Here is a 14974-nt window from a genome sequence, read left to right on the forward strand (position 1 = left end):
TGTTATTAATGGAATTACATGGAATTTCTGAATTCCAATGGTATATTGAACGTGGTTTGTTTGTTGAAATTAGAGTAATTATTATTGATATTCCCGCCTCAGTTGGTATTCCCGCCTCAGATTGTATTCCCGCCTCAGTTGGTATTCCCGCCTCAGATTGTATTCCCGCCTCAGTTGGTATCATAAAATCAAGTCGAAGCATATAAATATACTCGAAGATAAATGTATCGATAAGTTATCAGTGGATATTCCTAAAAACAACGCATTAATTTTGGACGGTATGGCTGTATTGCAAATATTTAAACCTATACCCAAAAATTTTGAGAAACTCAGTTGACTGATATTCACTATGGTAATGAATTTTGGCATAAGTCAAATAGAGTTGACTTTGTTACGGACAGGTATCGAAATATTAGTATCAAACACGCCGAGTGACAAAGACGAGCTGAATCTGGTGTCCAGAATGTTACTATATTTGGGCCTGATCAAAAAGTACCGAAACAATGGAAGAAGTTTATGAGTGTTGACAGCAATAAAGAGGAACTGCTTAAGTTTCTTTTGGAAGAATGGAAAGATTATGCAATAAATGAAATAGAGATATTTATTACACATGGTGATAGCACATACTGCTTCAGAAATTCGATTTGTACGGAATTGTCCGAACTTCGTAGCGACCAAGAAGAAGCTGATACTCGGTTTTTGTTACATTGTAATCACGCTTCGTTTTCATATGCTCATGTTATACTTGCAAGCCCCAATACAGATGTGTTCGTAAGTGCATTTTACTATAGTTCGTAAGTGCATTTTACCATGTCTGCAACTCTTCATTTTAAAACAGGATGTGGAAACAAACAACGTATCCTTAATGTAAATAAAATCGCAAAAGAGATTGGTTACGATTGGTGTTATGCAATGATTGGGTTCCATTCCTTTACAGGTAAATTCAAATTAAATTTCATAAGTGAAATCATTATCTTTCTTGCAAAGAATTTATTTCATGCACTATTTTGCTACTTTATCAAAAATAATGTATTAAATTGTGCTGTTTATCTAAACTAATTTTGTATCTGAAAACGTAAATGTTTGAAGTGTTTCTACTTATTACTTAGGTTGTGATGCAGTGTGTGCTTTTCAAGGAAAAGGTAAATTATCTGCCCTAAAGACGGCAGGAACGAAAAAAGAATATTGTACAGCATTCCGAGGTATCGGAATGTCACTAGATGTATCAGATGACGTTGTTAATGGCATACACAAAATTTGTTTGTCACCTTTATGGTGCAAGCAAAGAAGATGTGGTCAATAAAGCACAATATTACTTGTTCAAAATGGGCAAATCTACAGAAGAAATGCTCCTCCAAATTATGATTCGCTTTTTTTACATATTAAACGTAATAATTATGATGCTTACATCCAAAAAAATGCATTGAAAGGTATATTAAATGTTCCTTCGCCCGATGGCTATGGTTGGTCTTTAAATGGAGACCAGGTAAACTTGGTTTGGACAACAATTCCACCTGCACCCGATGCACTTCTTGAATTTGTTCACTGCTCTTGTGGTTGCGTCACAAATCGATGTTCTTGTAAACAAAACGGAATCACATGCACTGATCTATGCGCATGCGGTGAAGCGTGAGAAAACACCTCGTTTGACGAAAGACTATGATGATGATGATGATATGGTGATGATGATGATGATGATGATGATGATGATGATGATGATGATGATATGGTAATGATGATGATGATGATGATGATGATGATGATGATGATGATGATGATGATGATGATGATGATGATGATGATGATGATGATGATGATGATGATGATGATGATGATGATGATGATGATGATGATGATGATGAAATAGAGTCAGAAAGCGATCTTGATGAATAAAAAAATAGTTGACATTTCTAGTATTTTTTCTTTTTTTAAACTTTAGGTGCTCTACTTTTTGTTACACAATATATGAGTACGAGGTAGTTCAATTGCATCGACGAAAACAAAACTTATTATTGTGAGACATGGCCGGCGAGAATAGATATCAAGTAAATGGGGTGGGGAGCCGTAAGTCTAAAAAGGTTACTATTCCAAATTTGCAAGCTGATCCGACAAAAAAGTTTAAACTTGCAAACTAAATGAGCTAAAAGGTCCACATTTGCCAACTGAATGAACAAAAATTTATTAGTTGTTACCCCTTCCCCCCCCTCCCCCAACCACAACTAACGTCGGGTCTATCCTTGAGAACAATGCATTTTAAGGTCAATGTTATTAGAAAAAATGTATTCAGTGTTTAATTTACTACAAGTAAAATATCACTTTCACAAAATTTGACCATAATTTTTTTTTCCATTGCCCTTTTGGGGTAAAAGACCCAAGCCCTAATTTCTCAAAAACTGCAGGGCAAAAATGGGGCAAGTTCCTGTTTTACGTATCTTGGTACCATGCTCTAACAATATCGAAACAAAAAACTTAGTTATTACAAGTGTCCAACGAAAACTCATTTTTAGTCACATTTTGGCTATATGGCCACCGGCCTAACCCTTAGTGTAGGTTTTTAATAAGTTTTTATTAAAAAGCGCTCACGTTCAAACTTGACATTTTAAAACAGATGATCTATTTCTGATAACTAAAATGCATTAATTTTAATATAAAGTTAAAGTTTATATATATCTGCAAAAAAGAAATCTGATAATTTAAAGCTTTTAGTATATCGATTTCCTAAAAATGAAGAATAAAAACAAATGTGGATTAAAGTAATTCCAAATGCAAACTTAAAAGTAACTAATAACACAGTAGTTTGTGAGTTGCATTGACCGATAAATTTTGAAAAACAAATAGTCAGAGGAAAATATCGTCCTAAATTTCCACCATCTATTTTGCCTGGCATACCGTCTTGTCAAACTTCTACTCATCTTCCTCCATTACGTGCAACAACTCGTGCTTCTTCGTGTTTTCGAAATTTCGCTCACGATAAACAATCCAATTTTTTAGAAAAAGGTAGAGTACTTTTTGGTAAAATGAAAAAAATTCTTTTAAATAATGAAAGAGATTTAGGTGTTCCATTAGAATACTTTATGATTAATAACACTATTCATTTACAATCACAAGTTTATTAAAATGGAGTTCCATATTTTTTAATCAAGATTAGTGAGGATTTGCATTTTTAAACTTATCATTATGGTGGCGAAAATAAAGTTCCTGCAATTTCTAAAAACAGAATTTTAAAAATCAACACATGGTCTATATTAGAAAAAGTTTTGCGTTATTTGAAAAATTTAATTTTCGGTATTTTGCTACATCCAGAACTTTGCATAATCAATTGCGAACAGATTACCAATTGCCTTCTGTAAGAACTTTGACAAGAATAACTTTAAAAGTTTCTAAATTAAATGAGTAACATTTTTTGACTAATATTTTTGTATCTGTGGAAGAAATCAGAATCTTTGTTATTTATTGCATGATGATGTTTATGTTAAAAAAATGTTGTTATACCATGGTGGTACATTAATCAGAAAAGCAATCAACGATTCAACTTCTCTTGCAAAAACTATATTGGGTTTAAAGATAAATTGCTTATTTGGTGGACCATCATTTATTTCCAAAATGATACCTATAAGTAAATTAAGCTCTCAATTTCTCTTTGAACAAATTAATATTACTATCCAATCAATAAAAGAGTCTTCGGGTCAAGTTAAAGCTATAATTTGCAATGGAAACAGAGTTAATCAGGCATTTTTTTAAATCTTTAAAAGATCAGCTCCAGATAAACCTTGGTTGACTAATAATAGTATTTTCTTAACCTTTGATTATGTCCATTTGCTTAAAAACATTAGAAATAATTGGGTTACGAAATAACTGCTCAACTTATTTTTTACGATAAAAGAGTATTTAAAGTAGCACAATGGGATCATCTTTAAAAACTTTATGAACTTGAATCTAAAAATTTAGTTCAACTATCCAACTGAAACTTCAATATTTCCAAAGCCAATTGAGAGGTAATCAATTTCTACTTGTTTAAGTGTATTTTGTGACAAAACTTACCATGCTTTAATTAATCATCCAGGACTGCAGCATATAAAAGAAAAAAAAGGTATATCACATTTTATTAACATTGTTGTGTCATGGTGGAAAGTTCTCAATGTTAAGGGAACAGGTGCTCATATTAGATTCAATAATGAACTTCAAGCAGTAATTAGAGATCCTAATGATTATAGATTAGAAAATATATTGAATTTTGGAAATATGGCTTTAAAGATGGCTGGAAAGCAAGGTAAAAGGGAGAAACAACTTACTTGTAACACTGCACAGTCAATTTACCACACATGTAATGGTATTGTTGAACTATGTCATCATCATTATTGGATAGCTTACATAAATATGCCATTTTTAGTTAGTTTTTTATTGATCCATTGGAAAAAGAATTTAGCAAATTGCGCCAAGGTTTAGGAGGTACATATTTCATAACAGTACAACAAGTAACTAAAAAGTTGAATATTTCAAGAGCTAAGCTTTTGCTGTTACTTGATAACCCAGCTGTTGAGATAAGTCTTGATACAACCCATTCTTATCCAAATTGTGGTTTCTATTGGATAAGCCCTCTGCTGAGATATTTGATAATCTACCAGATCTCGAATCTTTTATTTCTCTCGATACAAATATGGCTCTTATATATATCAGGGTATTTAACTCGTAAAGATAAAGAACTATCAGAAAATAAATTGCTAGATAAAACCACTTTTTACCAACAAAAGTATAGACAATATATCTATTGACCGTGGTGGGCTTAATATTCCCACAGATAATACCTGTCAATGAGTAATATTTTCTTTTATAGTTTTCAATGCAATTAAGGATAGAGTATGCAGAGTATCATTAAGCAATATTCTAATGATGATTTCAGAGTTTTACAATTTTGAGATGCAGCGATACCATGGAAATATTCTTTCAAATATTTTTTGACTCTGACTCCACATTCAAATAAAGAACCAGCTCAAAAAATATTGAAATTGTCGTGAATTTTTTGACAAATTTAAAAACAAAAAAATAAATATATTTTATTTAATTAAAGTTTACTGACTTTTTAAAGTTTTTATTTAAAGTTTTTTTGTTGATTATATATACAAGTATAAATATATATATATATATATGTATATATATATATATATATATATATATATATATATATATATATATATATATATATATATATATATATATATATATATATATATATATATAAAGTTTGCTGACTTTTTTTTAAGTTTTTTGTCGATTATATATATATATATATATATATATATATATATATATATATATATATATATATATATATATCGGTTTGTAATTTTATTTTAACTCTATAAGCTTTTTCTCTCAAAAAGATTTACTTTTTAATTAAAAAATGAAATTAAAACAAAACAAATAAATTATATATATATATATATATATATATATATATATATATATATATATATATATATATATATATAAATATATATATATATATATATATATATATATATATATATTTATATATATATTTATATATATACATATATTTTGTTTTGTTTTAATTTCATTTCTTAATTATAAAGTAAATCTTTTTGAGAGAAAAAAGTTTATAGAGTTAAAATAAAATTAATAAACCGATTTTTTTAGTTTTTGCTGTTTATAAAATAGGCCCCCAGTTAGATATGCCGTTTGTGTGTTGGCAAGGCCTGCAGTATAGATCGCCGTGTATCAATCTCAATCCTTCGTTGGGGGTGACTTTGATAGTTTATTATTTATTAAAAGCTTATTAATCAAGCCATCTTCACAAGTGCCATTAATACTTTTTTTTGGAGTTTTACTAAATTCAACACAATTTACAATTATATTTTTAAGATTTTACTGGTAAAATTGTAAATTTAGACAACAAGATTGGTTATCAAATATATCCACAAAATGGACAAAAAAAACAAGTAACAATTTGGTGTTAATATGCTAAACATAACAATATAATATATCAATAGCATCATTAGAGTAATTGTAATTAGCAGTTATAAAATAATACTAACAAAAAAAAAAGTATTAATGGTACATATATATTAAGTACTAATTGTATATAAATATTAAGTACTAATGTACTTTACTTGTTTAACTCCATTTAAAATAAAAAAAAGATACCTAACAAAAAAACTAAAAAAATCACAATTTCTGAAGATTTTACAACAACTGGTGTTAAAACCAGACTACGAATTAGTTGTTCTGTTTAGTACCTCTTAACTCCTGCAAGGTACTAATTAGTAAAATAAATGTTTGAAAGATAAAGTGTTAATTTTCTTAAATGAAATGTTCAATCATTTAATGAATATTTCTGACATTTTCTGATAGCGTATCTGATTCATTTAACAGATTTTATCAATATTTTTTACATTTACAAACTCTAGTTGATAACTACTATTTGTCGTCAGTGGTTGAAGATGTTGCAATATACTTGAAAAATGTACAGCAAAAACGATGTCTTCTGCAACAGGATAATTAAACAGATTTTTGGATCCTTCTACTTTCCTTAGGAACCTCATATAAAGAATTTTGGATGTTGGTGAAACTTCAACAATCTGTTTAATGTAAGTTTCACACTTAAAATTTCACACTTTTTTTAGTTTTTCCTTGGTAGACTACAACATACCAACTCAACTAGTTAGAAAATTGTTGACACTTGGTTCATCTTGATTAGACTCATTTAAATCAACATCTTTCTTGTCATTACTTTCATTGGGATAACCACTACTATCGGCTTCAATGTCTTCTAATTCAGACAAAGATTCAACATCCTTTAAAGCTATTTTTGATTTTTTGCCTTTAATTTATTGGTTTTTGGATTTTTTCTGTTTTGATGTTTGTCTATAATCAATGTCATCTATTGTGATCAATTTTCCTGGTGGTGTCTTTTTCTATTGATTTTTCCTGCTGCATCATTGCCACAGTACTTCGTGAGAATATCTATTACACCCTCATTTAATATTTCTTTTATGGTCTCAACGTCATAGTCTTTGTTGACATCTGGAAGCTTTTTTAATACTTTTTCTCGATTATTGAATTGAGAAAAAATATTAAAAAAGCTTCCAGATGTCAATAAAGACTATGGCGGTGAGACCATAAAAGATATATGCCTGAAACTTTGAATCCCGCTTTTAAGTTGTCTGCTTTTAGAATATTTTGCAACTTTGTCAAGAGCGCTGGGAATTGGTTTTTTGGAATTGAACCCTTGATTCGTGATTCTTTTCTCCATGTTTGTAAAATCTTCTTCCACTCAACTTTCAAAGATCTGAAAACAGCAATATCAAGTGATTGTAGCAGATGTGTGGCATTTGGGATCAAATATGTAAACCGGATATTATTTTTAAAGCATGCTTTGATGATATCAGATGAGAAATGTGAAGTTAAATTATCCCCAATGACAACTTTAGTTCCTGTAAGAGATGCTGTTACAGGAATAAAAATTTCCCTGAACCAAAGTTCAAATGTTCTAGAGTCGTTCCAACCCAATTTTGAGCTGTTGAATATAGTTCCAGGTGGGCAACCATTTGTCCACTCTATGTAGCAGTTTGCAGCTTTATAAACAACCATGGGAGAAAGAAACTGACCAGTTGCACTCCCACAGTACATAATAATAATAGCTCCTTTAGAATGTTGCATTTTTCTTTCTACGCATTTAAGGCCACGTTTACAAACTACTGTTTTAGAGCCTGGATTATCGCTCAAACTTGTCTCATTATAGTTTAATATATTGGTATTAGGAATGTCTTAAAGTGTAATGGATAACTCATTAAAATATGAACATACTGAATTTCGATCAATTTCAGCTCTTGCTGGTTTTACATTGTCAGCAATGTGAGCAGTCAGATTATTGCAAACAATGAAGAATTTTATCCACTCAGGGCCAGCCAAGTTATTTTTAAATTTTAAATCAGTAACAGCCATTCTGTCTAGATAGTCTTTTTTAGAAGACGTATATCCAACATATCTAAAAGTAACTTCCAATCTGTCAGGATGCTAACAATTTATAGAATCTTTTTTTCGGTATGGGGCTGTAATTGGTCTGCCCTTCAAAGTTTTTCAAATGTCTTAGTTTACTCTTGTTGTGCAGAGTACCATATGGTATACCATATAACTTGGATGCCTTAAAAATCGATGATCTGTTAGTTGAGATAGGCATTTTGCATGGCTTCTGTTAGATACAATGCATATAATCGATTACCTGGTTTACGTTTATAAGCTCTTATGAACTCTCTGCAGTTCTTCTTGTGATATTTTTTGTCTTAATGTCTTTTTTAACTAGAAATAATTGTTTGAAACATTAAATAATCACAATAAGATTGAAATATTAAATATTGATAATTATTTGAAAAAGTGAAAAACAAAATTATTTTGAATTTTTTGCAAATGTAATTGGGAGTAACCAAAAACGAGTGGTATATTACAGTGGTATTATAACTGGAATATACCACTTGAATATCTAAGTATAGATTTTTAGAAAAAAATTTATTCCAAAAAATTAAAACCATATGTTTTTTGCCATTTTTTTGGTACATGTAAAAATCATTATTGTATTGTTAATCCCAACACATTTGCACAAGTTAGAATCACTTCACAATAATCAAAATTTCAAAAATATACGCAGAATATAATAATGTAGTAGAAAAAAAAAAAAGGTTTCTAATTTTGCAATTACATCTCCAATTCAATACTTTTGTAACTAACAGGCAAAATTATTAAAGTCACCTAGCGTATCAAAGTCTTACGGTACTTACTAATTAACAGTAATTTATTATTTACTGAAGCTCATGAGGTACCTAGAAGTAAAAAACAGGGTAAAAAATGTTTACACTGTTATTAAAACTCGAATGAAAAAAAAACTTAAAGGTTTTTATTTTAATGTTTACGTTTTCAGAACAATCCACGGTTTCTGCTATTTTGAATAGGGTGATAACCACTGATCTATATTATAACTGGATAACGCATCTCCTTAGAAAATAGCGTAATTTTTCGTGTCACACGATAGAGCCGAAAATATTTATCCTCGAAAATATCACCGAAATATTTCACAACCAAAAAATTTAGAACCGAAAAGTATACTTTCATTGCAGGACCGAATTACAAAATCCTTTCTTGCGCCGAAAGTTTTAAAACCGAATTTTACAGCCGAAAAAATTTGGATCGAATTACAAAATCCTTTTTTTTTTTTTTTTAATTTAATTTAAAAACTTTATTTCACGTTTTTTGATCGAAAATTCGATTGAAATTTTTTCGGTTCTAAAATTATTTACGACATTTCGATTGATAATTCGATCGAAATTTTTTCGGCTCTAAAAACAATTCAAAAACTTTCGATCGAAAATTCGATTGAAATTATTTCGGTTCTAATTTTTTTCGTGAAAATTTTCGGATGTGTAATAAATTTCTCATATTCGGTTCTAAATTGAAATTTACGATTCGGTTGAATCATAGGACGGCTAATTTTTGAAGCCAAAATATTTTCGCCAGCGCCATATTGGGAGGACCCACGGAGAAATATTATTTAGTTAAAATATTGTTAGGCGAACAAGCTATTTCTTCATTTTGATGGTTTAACTTTATGTTTTTTTTATATCTAGCATAGATAGAATGTATGGAAAATTGTTATTATTTTTTTTCAAATAATGATAACTATTTTTCAGTAAAATAATTACAATATTCATTCTATAAATGTCTGGAGAAAATTCCAAAAGGCGAGGGACACAGTGTGTTGCATTTGGTTGCAATAAAAGAAAACATAGTGACAGTAAAAGAAGTGATAGTAATGGAATTTCTGATGATGAATCATCTTTAAAACGAAAGTTTCCAAGAACATTTCAAAGGTGACTTTCTTAATTATTTTTAAAAATAAAAACATTTTAAAGTTTATTGACCTCTGTTAGTTTGCTTGCAATGTGAACAAATGGATTTAAATAAAATCAGTTGTGCAAAAAGTACAACAAGCTTAGTAAAATATCAAACGTTATTTTTCCTACTAATTTTATTCCTTCAAACACTGAAAAAGGAAAAAAATGGACCATCAAAATACACCATCAAGAATGGAGTCCAAGTAGTAGCAGTTTGGTATGTTCTGAACATTTTTCAGAAAAAGATATCGACAGAACTGAACAAACTGTTAGGTTGAGGGAAAATTCTTTTCTTTAAAGATTTAAAAAATTCCCTGACCACTTAAAAAAGGTATATAATCAATTATGTTTTTATATATTCTACAGGTTTGTTCGATATGTACCTTTTAGTTCTTAGTTACCCTATGCAGTGTGATAGAGGGTTTATAACACAACTGTATGGTAAGCAGCTAAAACATATAATAACCATTTCGCTATTGTATGCTTTAGTTTTATAAATGCTGCATGAACTATTAGCTAAGCTCTGTGAGTAAACACAACTTAGAGGTTCCTTCTAGTTTGATATCAAATTTGAAAATTTTATAACTATATATATATATATATATATATATATATATATATATATATATATATATATATATATATATATATATATATATATATATATATATATATAGTTTTTTTTTCTTTCAATATTAGAAAATGAAAGAGAGAAAAGTTCCTGTTAATAGATAAACGGTAAATCTGCAGTTAAGCGGCGTAAAATAGTTTTGTGTTTGTAAAAGTTGTAGTTATTGATGATTAAATAATACCAATTTACTTAATGTTTTTCTAATATTTTTCCGTGACATTTTCTAAGTGGCTTGTTTTCCCAGATCATTAAGTCTGACTTAGCAATAACATTGAGAAATTATTTTGATTAATTTAAAAACATGGTTTTCATTAATACCAGTATCAAAAATATATTCATGCAAGTCTCTAAATATAACAAATCCTAAACTTTCTAAAACTCAAATAGATATAACTTCTGGGATATTTATGGACTGTTGCAGTTTTCCAGGAATTGTTGCTAGCATTCTTGTAATTTATTTTTCAGTTTCTTCACAAACAGTAATAACATCTTTTGTTGGTTTCATAAGATCACCTTTGTACTTTACTTTAAGAAAATTGGATTCTGGAGAATGTTTTTTAGAACAATGCATCACAACATAACATACAAAATATTTTCTTTTTTGCTATTTTAACAACGATAAGTCGTATTTTTTGATTATGTTTAATGATGTAATATCCAAACTGCTGTTATTTATCGTAACTGAATCATCAAAGACATTTAAAATATTTTCTGCTTGTAATTTTTCACAATTTCATGATCCTCCTTTAAGGTGGAAGACCACTATTAAAAATCGAAAAAACATTTTTTTCAATTTTAAAGTTTTTTTAAGTAATATAATTATCGTAGATTACGAATTTCATATTAGTTTTATATAAAAATAAAGCTAACCCTATTAAAAATCAGTTTATAATAATGCGGTTTAGGCATTTTCATAAATTTGTCCGTAGCAACAGATTGTTTATTCTGTTACTATGTAGCTAAAAAGGAAGTTATCCCACAAAATACCATAAAAATTAATACAAAAAAACTTCATTTGTGGTGACTGCTACTCTAAAACTACTTTTTGTTTATTGTTAAATGCTTTTGGTGCAGTGTGTTACATGGTTTTCAACGGATTTCTTCAGTAAATGTCTAATTACTTTACAACGACCACAACTTTCTTAGGCTAATTTTCTGTCTTCTATACTTTGGTTAAATAATAACTAAAATAATGGGAAATAAAGATAAAAGAAATAAAATAAGGTATAGCAAGAAACGTAGACTCTTCAGTGGAAACCAACATAAATCATCAAACGTTGTAGCTGAAGAAAATCTATCTAATTTGGAAGAATTACAATTCAAATGTAGCTCTGCAAAAAAATGAAGATATTGTCATCCTGTTGCAGTAGTAAATCTTCCGTCGATATTGTAAATAATCATTTTGTAAATAAAAATAATTTTTCTGCTAATGATGATTAGTCCAATGACTGCTATATTTTTATGAACACTAACATTTTAGAAGAAATAGTTACTGCCATAGGCTGCTGTCCAAAATGTTCTGCAAATGTTAATTTTAACCATGATGCTAAACTTAAAAAAGGTTTATCACACTGTATATTTTTTTCATGTGCATCTTGCGAATGGGAGCAAAAGTTTTATTCTAGTAAAACTATAAAACGAGTCTTTAAATGCTTTAGTTTGGAAACGTTGTCCAAAAGATGTTTTTGTTGGAATTGATGTATTATATTTAGGTTGCTGTTCTGCAATCATTAATTTTAATGATCGACTTAATGGCGTCAATAGAGTTTTTGAAAAACTTTATTTAAAACCAGGGCATTATTCTTCAAGTTTTTTGGCATCGTCTGATTTGAAAAGAGTTAGAAATATGGAAAAAATATGTAATGAAAAGGGAAAAAGCAGGCGAAAGCAGTTACGAAGTATTCGTAAGGGACAAAGATGAGGAAGAAGAGAGTTTATGTTATGGTGCAGGAGAATTTTAGTCTTTTTATTTATTTACTATAAACTTTTTATTTATTTACTATAAACAAATATTTAATTAAGTTTATAATTTTTATAATCGCAAATCAAAAGAAAAACTTTTCTTTTCTAACTGAAATACTACTTTAATAATAGTATTGTTTATTAATATTATCACTTTTTTTAAACATATTTTATTTTAATTTTGCGTTAGTTTTACTCCACAATACGTTTATAATAAGATAATAATTTTCAATAGGCTTTTTTTTGTGTTTTTATATTTTTATTTGAAGTGTTTAATGTTTTTTTTTGTTTAAATGTGTTTTTCTCAGTTCTTTAAAATTCATGACTTTGCTGTAATTATCTCTAGATTCTCTAAACCGATTTCCATAAAATTTCCAGGAGTTGTTCCTTTAGTTATTATGAATGTCCCCTACCACTTTTATTGCATTATGATAACTCGATAAAAAGATATTAAAGTCCAAATATGGTCAAAAATGCCCCTTTTTTGTTTTCGAAGTGTTTTTTTCATTTAAAAAAAAAACTGTTTAATGTTTTTCTTTTGTTTTGGTACAGGATTTTTTTCATTATATTAAAAGCAAGTCTGAAAAATTTCAAGTTGATACCATACATAGTTTTTGAGATATTCACCGCAACGAAATAACCCTATATTGGGGTTTTCGGGACCAAATTTCTCAAGCCATTTATTAATCAAAAAAAAAAAAAAATGGTCATTAAAATGTAAATTTTAATCAACTTATATAAAAATAATTTCTAAAATGTAATTTTTAAAAGATTTTTTTTTATTAGTGGTCTACCACCTTAATATGGCTCTAAAGTAAAACTCGTTTATATGCTGCAGTGAATTGTTGCGCTGTTGGGTTATTGTTAAATCATCCTGATCCTCGCATTGAACCAAAAAACAACTCCAGATGGTCTTGACTTAACTTATATGTTAGAAGATATTTCAAAGGTGCTTCAGGAATATCAATAAGGTAATAAAATATCTAAATATATATATATATATATATATATATATATATATATATATATATATATATATATATATGTATATACATGTATATATATATACTTTTATAATACATACAATATATATAACTTTACAATTTTTAGATATAAATATAACTTTACAAAATATTTTAACTTTAATACTTTTTATAGCTATCAAAAATTTATCCCATATATGCTTATAACTCATTTTTAGTGCGGATTTATGACCTTTAGCAAAGGGATTTCTTGAAGATTAAACGTCAAACAATCTATCAAATATTCTAATAAATTTAACTGTTGCATCACTTCCTTGAAACTGCACTAATTTAAGGTCTTTGCAACAGAACTCTATTGCATTAGCTACACTTGAACTAATTGCCTGAGCAGCAAGATTTACTTTCAATTTTTGTTGACTCCAATTAATATGCGCTAGTCTTAATTCATTTCCTAGGCAAAATCCTTCATCTTCTTGCAGTTTTTGAAGATAAACTATATATTTCCATAATATTGCATTGTTTTCGCTATCAAACAAAACATCACTATCTGCGAAGTAATTCCGAATTAGCTTAAGCATGTGACAAATATTAAGGAGAGTATAAACTTTTTTATCAGAGTTGAGAGGATGATTGAAAGAAGTGTTCATTTTTAAAGCATCAATTGAAACACTAAGGTTTGATAACATGAAAATGTGACATGAGGGTCCATCACATGTTAGTGATATGACTTCAACACCAACATCTGACAATCGTTTAAATCATAAATTTACAATGTTTGCTCCTTCGGCACCATTTAATCCATCTATAAAAAAATATCCACATGGAACTTTCTATGAACTATTTATACTGATAGCCATGAGAACTAGGGCATCTTTTGCAACTGGTGATAGTGATCTTTTGCAACTAGTCATCTTGTATGCCGTTCCCAAGATCAACATACCCCTTAAATGCTTTTCCATCCCATGATATGTGTTTTTTGATAGCCATTTCATCTAACATAAGTGAGCAAATGACTTTAGATCCTAACTTTTTAACTTCTATAACCTTGTATTTAAGTGCTGCAAACACTGGCTTTGTAAAACCTGGCTCTGATGAAACTTTTTCATACCATTTCCTAATTCGTGCTTGATGTGGTAAATTAAAATTAAATATTTTTTGCACATAATCATTAGCTTTACTTGAATAAAACTGCAGGGTAAGTGCAAAGGATTTGATTTCTTCTGAATATTAAAATCCTTTACCATGATTTTTATGCATAATCATTCTTCTGGTTAGAGCTTGAGGAACTTCTGAAGACGTTTTTAATAGCATTTCTTCACAATTTGATGATATTTTTTGTTTTTGACTTAATATTTTTACAGCTGATTTAAGAGATGTTATCTTTTTTTTCATTCTTCGAGATTTTTGCTGTTCTGCTTTTACCTTTTATTAACAACAATAAATATAATGCTGTTTAACTTATATATTTTAGTAACAAATTTGGAAAGATTATT

Source organism: Hydra vulgaris, chromosome 03, assembly GCF_038396675.1.
Source record: "Hydra vulgaris chromosome 03, alternate assembly HydraT2T_AEP".
Taxonomy (NCBI): Eukaryota; Metazoa; Cnidaria; class Hydrozoa; order Anthoathecata; family Hydridae; genus Hydra; species Hydra vulgaris.